Source organism: Mustela nivalis (assembly GCF_964662115.1).
Source record: "Mustela nivalis genome assembly, chromosome: 8".
Taxonomy (NCBI): Eukaryota; Metazoa; Chordata; class Mammalia; order Carnivora; family Mustelidae; genus Mustela; species Mustela nivalis.
The window spans coordinates 36,664,361-36,673,948 of record NC_139027.1 but is presented as its reverse complement, the minus strand read 5'-3'; the positions used below and the strand labels follow the sequence as shown (position 1 = coordinate 36,673,948).

The window sequence follows — 9,588 nt, the reverse complement described above, 5'->3', positions numbered from 1 at the left end:
AAAGTAAGGACCATGCATCACCATCACCACCAGCACTTTCCCACCTGCTGTCGACATGGCTGGCCTCTGCCTTCAGACACTTCCTCATTCCCCATCAAACAGGATTGGGAGCCCACTATCCATGGCTCGGATCCACGGAAAGTTCCAGACAGAGATGGAGAGTAGGGGAAGGGTACTTTTAAGCACAAGGACAGCCGAGCTCTGATGTGGAGACACTGGTTGAGACTGGTCTCAGGCCAGTGTCCCACAACAACAAGGAGCCAGATTTGGTTGCCTCAGGCAAATGAGTTGGTCCATTGCTCTGCCCACGTAAGAAGTGGGGGGGACAGGGCCTCCCACTCCAGACTTTATGTGCCTCCTCCTGAATGCTCACTGCCTGGTCTCTTTCCTTTGTTTTTTTTTTTTTGTTTTTTTTTTAAGATTTTATTTATTTATTTGACAGAGATCACAAGTAGGCAGAGAGGCAGGCAGAGAGAGAGAGAGAGCAGGAAGCAGGTTCCCTGCAGAGCAGAGAGCCCGATGTGAGGCTCGATCCCAGGACCCTGGGATCATGACCTGAGCCGAAGGCAGAGGCTTTAACCCACTGAGCCACCCAGGCACCCCTCTTTCCTTTGGTTTTGAGTTCATACATCTGCATGTGATATGGCCTAGGACCCAGACAGAGGGGAGAGAAAGACAGCTCTTTTTTTTTTTTTTTTTAAGATTTTATTTATTTGACAGAGATCACAAGTAGTCAGAGAGGCAGAGGGTGGGGGGGGGGGAAGCAGGCTCCCTGCCAAGCGGCCCCATCCCAGGACCCTGGGACCATGACCTGAGCCCAAGGCAGAGGCTTAACCCACTGAGCCACCCAGGCACCCCCAGAAGGACATTTCCTGGAGCTTGAAACGGCTTTGAAGTCTCTGGTTCTCCTTCGAGCCAGCTTGCAGGACAGCCCAGTGTTTTTGAACAATTCTTCAGAAACACCTCTCTCTGGAGACCTAAACTGGGACTCCATTTTCTCCAAGGCCCACATTTCTCAGCTCTTACCGGGAAAGCAGGGAGGAAAGGCAACTTGCAGGAAACTCAGGAACTGTGTGTCATGAAGATCCTGCAGCGGAAGAGGGGAAAGGGGTCAGCTCACTGGCACCACACCCCAGGCCATGTGGTTTTAGGCTGAGAAAGTGAGTGGGCTGCAGGACGTGAGTCATCCCCCTAGCCATTCCAAGGACGAGGTAGAGGGGAAGGGCTCCAGGCACAGCCTCGCTTCCCCTAGCTCTTCATTTGTTCATTCACTCAACAAATAGTCTACTATGGATCGGGCAGAAAAAGCAAGCTTGACCAGCCCATGCCCTCACAAAACACAAACTCCTTCCATCTAGAGCTTCACGCTGAGGACCCGCCACAGAGGCAACAGCCAAAGAGCAAACCTTCTACCCAACCCCGCCAGACCTCCCACTCCTGTACCCAGCTCACACGGCTCCTTTCCCAGTACACCCTTATTACGTTCCCTCAGCGAACATTTCCAGGGCGCAAGAGAGTGCCAGGCCACACATCTCAGAGTCTACCCCCACCTGCCCCACCTCCTGCTCTCCACAGGCTCCCCCCTTTGGCTGGCTCAGAGCCCCTCAGTTTTCCCTTCACCTCAGCAAGAGAAAGCTGGCCAAGAAGAACCCCACAGGGCCCCGTGGGCAAAGCTGAATAAAAAGCTGTCTTGGGGGAGAGAACAGAGCCTAGGCAGGTCCAGAAATTCAGGTGTCTGGGGACTCAAAGAGGGGCTTCAGCGGCTGGAAGCTGCCTTGTGGGAGACAGAATCTGAGCAGAACCCAGTTTCCTCATTTTCATCAGGCAAATCTATTTCCGATGACAGGGACCTTCTTCCCCACTGGCCAGAACCTTGTTCCTTAATGTGGGGTCTGCAGATCCTCAGGAAGGCAGTTGGCAGTCTCAGGCCTCACCCAACCCTACTGAATCAGAATCTGCATTTTTAACAAGGTCACCATGTGATTCATATGTACATTACAGCTTGAGAAGCAATTAGGGGAAGAAGAATGATTTTTGTTACCTGGTAAGTTTAGAAACATTATGTTAACACATTCTTTCTCAGCTGGATTTTGAAAAGCCATCCCTTGTTTTTCTATATTAAGTCCCAGTTTCCTGAGCAAGTGCTCCTACCCCCCCCCCTTTTTTTTTTTTTTTTTTTTTTTTTTGGCTGAGGAGTCGTTTCAGCACACAGGGATCAGGAGATCTGAAATCAGAATCCTGGCTCTCCCATTTCCCTGCCAGGACTTCGAGCAAATCTCCATGCCTCACACTCCTCTATAAAGTGGAGATAATAGGGTTGTTAGGAGGATGGAATAACTAAAGGGCTTGGCCTGTACCTGGCATTTAGCAAATACGTAATACATTTGGATACTGATTGGATTTGGGTGTCCCCAAATTCCCTACTCACTACATTTACATCGTTTAGGCTGAATGCTTCTGTGGTTGATGGTCTCCTCTATTAGGCCCAGATTCCTCTTAGCTTTATTTTCCAAGGGTGACTTTATTTCCTGGGGGCGACTTTCTGTCACTCCAAGATACCTCCCTTTCAGGACTGTCCGTTTAATTTATTCCATACTTGCTCTCTGCAGGGAACTGGACTTTCCTTTCCATCTTTTTTTTTTTATTTTTCATTCCAGTATGTTAACATACAGTGGTGTGTTAGTTTCAGTTGCACAGTATAGTGATTCAGCCATTTTTATATTACTCGATGCTCATCATGACAAGAGTGCTCTTAATTCTCCTTAGCCATTTCACTCATCTCTCTGGTAACCACCAGTTTGTTCTCTATAGTAAAGAGCCTGGTTTTAGGGGTGGGGGGTGGGAGGTCAAGATACCAGGTGGTGGGTATTATAGAGGGTACAGATTGCATGGAGCACTGGGTGTGGTGCAAAAATAATGAATACTGTTATGCTGAAAATAAATAAAAAATAAATTAAAAAAAAAAAAAAGAGCCTGGTTTTGAGGGGCATCTGGGTAGCTCAGTGAGTTAAGTGTCTGCCTTTGGCTCACGTAGTGATCTCCGGGTCCTGGGATCGAACCCCTGAGTCTGGCTTCCTGCTCCATGGGAAGCCTGCTTCTCTCTCTCCTCCCCACTTGTGCTCTCTCTCACTATCTCTCTCTCTCTCTGTTGCTCTCAAATAAATAAATAAAATCTTTTTTAAAAAAAGAGTCAGGGGACGCCTGGGTGTCTCAGTTGGTTAAGCGGCTGCCTTCGGCTCAGGTCATGGTCCCGGTGTCCTGGGAGTCCCAGATCGGGCTCCTTGCTCAGTGGGGAGCCTGCTCCCCCTCTGCCTTTGCCTGCCTATGCCTGCCTGTGCTCACTCTCTCGATATCTCTCTCTTCGACAAATAAACTCTTTAAAAAAAAAAAAAAGAGTCTGGGTTTTTTTGTTTTTGTTTTTGTTTAAGATTTTATTTATTTATTTGACAGAGATCACAAGTAGAAAGAGAGGCAGGCAGAGAAAGAGAGGGAACCAGGCTCCCCGCTGAGCAGAGAGCCCAATTTGGGTCTGATCCCAGGACCTTGAGATCATGACCTGAGCCGAAGGCAGAGGCTTTAACCCACTGAGCCACCCAGGCGCCCCGAGTCTGGGGTTTTTTTTTTTGTTGTTTTTATCTAGGTTTTTTTCTTCCTTCATTTGTTTTGTTTCTTAAATTCTTCATATGCATGAAATCATGTGGTATTTGGTTTACTCCGATTTGATTTCACTCAGCATTATACGGTCTAGATCCGTCCATGTTATTGCAAATGGCAAGATTTTAGTCTTTTATGGCTGAGTAATATTCCATCCTGTGTGTGTGTGTGTATACCACATCTTCTTTATCCACTCAACTATGGAGGAACACTTGTGTTGTTTGCATGTCTTGACTATTGTAAATAATTCTGCAATAAACATAGGGGTGCATATATCTTATCAAATTAGTGCTTTTATATTCTTTGTATAAATACCCACTGGTGGAATTACTGGATCAGATAGTAATTCTATTTTTATTTATTTATTTACTTATATTTTAATTCAAATATAGTTAACAAACAATGTGATGTTTCAGATATAGAATACGATGAGTCAACAGTTCCATATATCACTCAGTGTCAAGATAAGTGTACTCTTAATCTCTTTCTCCTATTTGACCCATCACCCCACCCACCTCCATAATTCTATTTTTAATTTTTTGAGGAACCTCCATACTGTTTTCCAGAGTGGCTGCACCAGTTTGCGTTCCCCCCCCCAACAGGGCATCCTCTATTTTTCTCTGCATCACCACTGACACTTGTTTTCTGTGTTAGTGGTTTTAGCCATTCTGACAGGTATGAGGTGATAGCTCACCGTAGTTTTTTTTTTTTTTAAGATTTTATTTATTTATTTGACAGAGAGAGAACACAAGCAGGAGTAGCAGCAGGCAGAGGGAGCACCAGATACCCCACTGAGCAAGGAGCCTGATGTGGGACTTGATCCCGGGACCCTGGGATCATGACCTGAGCTGAAGGCAGAGGCTTAACCCACTGAGCCACCTAGGGGTCCCTCATTATACTTTGGATTTGCATTCCCCTGATCATTGGTGATGTTGACCATCTTCTTCATATTTTTCATCTTCATATGTCTGTTCATGTCTTCTGGCCATTTTGATTGGATTATCTGGTTTTTGTGTGTTGGAGTTGTGTAAGAATAGATTTTGGATACTAAAGCTGCTTCATGGAATTGAAATTTTGGGTTTTTTTTTAAAAGATTTTGTTTTTAGGGCACCTGGGTAGCTCAGTGGGTTAATCCTCTGTCTTCAGCTCTGGTCATGATCTCAGGGTCCTAGAATCAAGTCCCGCATCAGGCTCTCTGCTCAGCGGGGAGTCTGCTTCCCCCTCTCTCTCCCTGCCTGACTCTCTGCCTACTTGTGATCTCTCTCTGTCAAATAAATAATTAAAAGCATTAAAAAATATATGTATTTTGTTTTTAAGTATTCACTACCTGCAATGTGGGGCTCACACTCACAATCCTGAAATGAAGAGTTGCACATTCCCCCAACTGAGCGAGTTAGACACCCCAGGAATTAACTTTTTTAACTGTGACCTTGGATAATGCCTCCGAGGATGATTCATAAAAACCTCAAATCTGTAGATAGGGCTCTTATCCCCCTGGTTCTAGATACCTCCAAAAGCATTTTCATTTCATCTTCACATCTGTGTGATATAGATGTTGTTGAAAACCAGCTTCATGCTTTGAAGCCAAAATATAATCCAAAGATAGAGGTTGGGATAGAGAGGAATAATAGCCTCATTCCTTTGCCTGGCAGCAAGCTATGGCCTTCAAAGACTGCAACCCTGCCCCGGGGGAAAGGACTGGGGGGCGGGGGAGGTTATAGGGAAAATTTTTGTATATGCTGCCTGCCTCCTTAGTCATTAGTTATTTTCAGGATGCTACCAGGTTCCTGAAATGAAAAACTAAGAAGGGAAGAGGGGAGATTTGCAGAAGAGAGGGAAAAGGTTACTTTAAAATCAAACTTCGGGGGCACCTGGGTGGCTCAGTGGGTCAAGCCTCTGCCTTCAGCTCAGGTCATGATCTCAGGGTCCTGGCATTCAGCCCGGAATCAGGCTCTCTGCTCAGTGGGGAGCCTGCTTCCCCCTCCCCCTCTGTCTGCCTCTCTGCCTACTTGTGATCTCTGTCTGTCAAATAAATAAATAAAATCTTTTTAAAAAAATAAAATAAAATAAAAAATAAAAAAATAAAATCAAGCTTCACTGAAGCATTGGGGCAGCCATTTTGATTTTTGTTCAACTTTATGCTTTTAAGAGGTTTCATAAGCAGAACGAGTACTATTACCCCATCTTATAGGGATATGAAAGTCCAAGAGCCCACAGCCAGACAGTAAGTAGGGGACTAGGGCCTGGAACACTGGCACAATGGGCCCTGGCAGGGAGTCAGCGAATGAATAACTCAAAGGCCAATGTTCTTCCCTCTGGAGTTAAACCAGAGAAGCTGCTTACTGAAGTGAAGCTTCAGGCCAGATAAAGCAGAAAGAAGGAAAGGAGAATGTACTTCATTTTCTAGGATGACCTCAACTGCAAATATTCTGTTCCATTTGCCCCATAAAAATTCATATTTATCAGCCCTTTGTTCTATCTCGTTCACAAAATGTGGTCATTGAAACTATCACACTAAATAGTGTTTTAAAAACCACACTGTGCAGATATTAAAAAGAAAATCCAGACTCCAAATGGTGTCACTTATGCTAGGCCAAGTCACCCAATTGGGGCTTGGTCCTTAATCTAATGGCAGTTCAAACTTTCCCCAGAAATGTGGTCTTAACCAGTTAGCCAGGAATTTTCTGGTAAACACCAGTGAGGTCATCTGTCACAGATGACCTCTCCATCCCCTCCCAAAGGAAGATGAGGTCATCTACCCAATAAGACCTTTGTTCTTCCCCTTAAGGGAAGAAGACCTTGCCTGAAAATATCTTTTTTTCTCTTTTGCTAATTATTCTACCCTCCCACCCTGCCATCAGCCTCTGTTTCTGCCTATAAAATCCTTCTATTTTGTGCAGCTCTTTGGAGCTCCTTTCTATTTGCTAGATGGGATTCTGCCTGATTCATGAATTATTGAACAAAGCCCATTTGATCTTGAATTTAAGTTGATTTACTTTTCTTTAGTAATCTCTATACCCAACATGGGGTTTGAACCCCCAGATCAAGAGTCTCACCTTCTTCTGACTGAGCCAGCCAGGCACCCCAGATTTGGCGGGGGGGTTGTATGAATTTTTTTAAAGAGTTTATTTATTTATTGGACAGAGAGAGAGCACAAGTAGGCAGAGCAACAGGCAGAGGGAGAGAGAGAAGCAGGATCCCCACTGAGCAGGGAGCCTGATGGGTGGGGGGAGGGGCTCCATCCCAGGACCCTGAGCAGAAGGCCGACACTTAACCAACTGAACCACCCAGGCACCCCTGAATTTTGTTTTTTAACACAGAAGACCATATAGTTAAAATGCCCCTCCATAGAACCTTAATTTTCTAATCTAACCCCCATAATAACTATTAACAGTTCAAGTTGTATACACAAATACATGTCAGTCATATTTTAATAAAGTGGTTTTTAAAAATTCCTTGTGAGTGGCGCCTGGGTGGCTCAGTGGGTTAAGCCTCTGCCTTCAGCTCAGGTCATGATCTCAGGGTCCTGGGATCAAGCCCTGCACCTGGCTCTCTGCTCAGCAGGGAGCCTGCTTCCTCCCTCTCTCTGCCTGCCTCTCTGCCTACTTGTGATCTCTGTCTGTCAAATGAATAAATAAAATCTTTAAAAAATTAAAAAAAAAATAGAAAAAATAAAAATTCCTTGTCATATACAAAAACATATTTTTCTATAATATATAATATACATTTTTCTTTTTTTAACCAAACGAAATACCACCATGCACAATTACACAACTTGTTCTTTCCACTTAACATTGTCTTAGATAACTTTGCCTGTCATTGCAGACAGAGCTCTTTCTTTCCTTTTAATATCTGCATAATAGTCCATTATAAAGTGTGTGTGTTTGTGTGTGTGTGCACACGTGCGTGTGCCTGTGAATGTTTTCATCTTCTATAAGAACAACACCCACCCAGCAGATAAGGGGGAAATGCCAGTTTCGAGGCTCAGGATGTTTTAGATCTCCTTCCGATGATGGCCCACCCAGACCTCCATCCACATAAGCTACCTCTTCAGAGCGTCTTCACACTCAGAACGAAAACTTCTGACTCAGCCTGAGCATTGGGCTTCCTCCCTTCCCCTTAGGTCCTCATCAGCCCTGCCCCAGCATTTTTCCTTTCATACTGTCCCTCCCAGCTTAGAGCAGGCTCCCCCAGCCCAGCAGGGAGCAAGCTCCTCCTTCCCTTCCGGGGGGGGGGGGGGGTTGCATTTGCTTTTCTGCTGAGGTCCCCCTCACCGCCACCTCCTTGCTTGTTGATGCTCCTACCTCCGCCCTGGCCCGCTGGGGGCGGTGGCTGTTCTGTGCTCAGTGTCGGTGACTGGACCCTGAAGGGACACAGACTCTGCCGCCAAGAGTTCTCCATCTGTAGTTACTCACTGTCTCTGCAAAGGCTGGCTGGGAGCTTTTGGCTGCGAATTCAGATGATTAACTCGGTCCTTGCCCCCTCTTCCTTGTGGTTACCCCACTTTCATTTCCTCTCTGCCTGCTTGTGCCTGCACACCTGAAACATGGGCCAGAGGCTTCAATCTTGTGTACAGCCCTCTGGACGGTGTCAACCCACCAGAACTGACCAGGGCTGATGGAGGAAAGAGAAGGAATCTGTGGCAAAGGGGAAAAGGGATAATTGCTGGTGCTCTGGGTCCCAGTCCCCAGGGAAGGACCCCCCTCACCATTCGCAGACAGTGCCCCGTCTGGCCTCACCAACTTCCTGCTGCTGCCTAACCACAATAATGAGGACCAAAGACAGCGGGGGACCCAGGACCCAGCCCAACTCTGAGGGACAAGGAGATGCAAAAGTTGTGAAATCCAAGATAAGCATCTCCATCTACCTCCTCTGGGTCCTGTCTTCTTCATCTTATCCTTTCTCCTGAGCAGATGCCGTTCTCTCTTCTCCGTAATCTTCCTTCTACCTTCAAACTTGCATGGGTTTCCCTTTGCTCCTACTGTGGCTTCTACCTGCTACGTGCTTCTTGACATAATGTCTTCTGTTACCTTCCCCTCCACCAGCTCTCCTTGACACTGAAATATGTTGTCCCCTTCTCCACACCAGCAGAAATCCCTGTCACCCCTTAGCTTCAAACCCTGGGCTTTTCTCTGCTCTGTTCTGGAAGCTCCTGTAGTAAATAATGCTGACAGACCTCTTTCTTTTCTGCTGACATCTGTTTATTCTTCACCTCTCCAGTTCCATATTAGTCTCCTTCCCTGGTTTCTCTTCCACCTTTCCCTTCCCGAGTCTCTCTCTCCCCACCTTGTCCTACCTCATCTCCCTTGGAAGTCCCATTTAATCCCCTGCAGTCCTCCATCCCCACCTCCGTCTCCGTCCTAAATGCCAACTGCATATTTCTTCCATCAAATGTAACACATGTAAATCAAAATTTCTCTCAACTTCTCACACCCCACCCCAAGCAGCTGCCTTCTTATGACTTCCCTTTCATGGTGACTAGAGCAGCATCTCCAAGATGTTCTGAAGCTTCCTTGGTACCCTTTGGATCCTTCGACTCCCACTCTGCACCACTTTTTACATCTTCAAAATTTCTGGGACAGCTGACTGGCTCAGTGGGTGGAGCATGTGACTCTTGATCTACCGGTTGCAGGTTCAAGTCCCATGTTAGGCATAGAGATTGCTTTTAAAAAATTAAATCTTGCAAAAAATAAATCCTCTTTTGCAACCCAGAACTCATGGCTCAGTATGAGTTTTGATACAGATAAGAAGGAACAAGATCCGGGGCGCCTGGGTGGCTCAGTGGCTTAAAGCTTCTGCCTTCAGCTCAGGTCATGATCTCAGGGTTCTGGGATCAAGCCCTGCATCGGGCTCTCTGATCAGGGAGCCTGCTTTCCCCTCTCTCTCTCCTTGTGATCTGTCAAATAAACAAAATAAAAAATCTTCAAGAAAAAA

At 46.0% G+C, this 9,588-nt stretch overlaps 1 long non-coding RNA gene across 1 annotated transcript; it reads right to left on the bottom strand.

Annotated features, from left to right (window-relative positions):
* Positions 1 to 682: 682 nt before the first annotated feature.
* On the bottom strand, positions 683 to 8,292 carry LOC309870865. Its single transcript, XR_014314860.1, has 2 exons — positions 7,959 to 8,292; positions 683 to 1,087 (listed from the first exon to the last, which is right to left on the bottom strand). It is a non-coding gene; the product is annotated as an uncharacterized lncRNA (long non-coding RNA).
* Between the last annotated feature and the right edge of the window lie 1,296 nt (positions 8,293 to 9,588).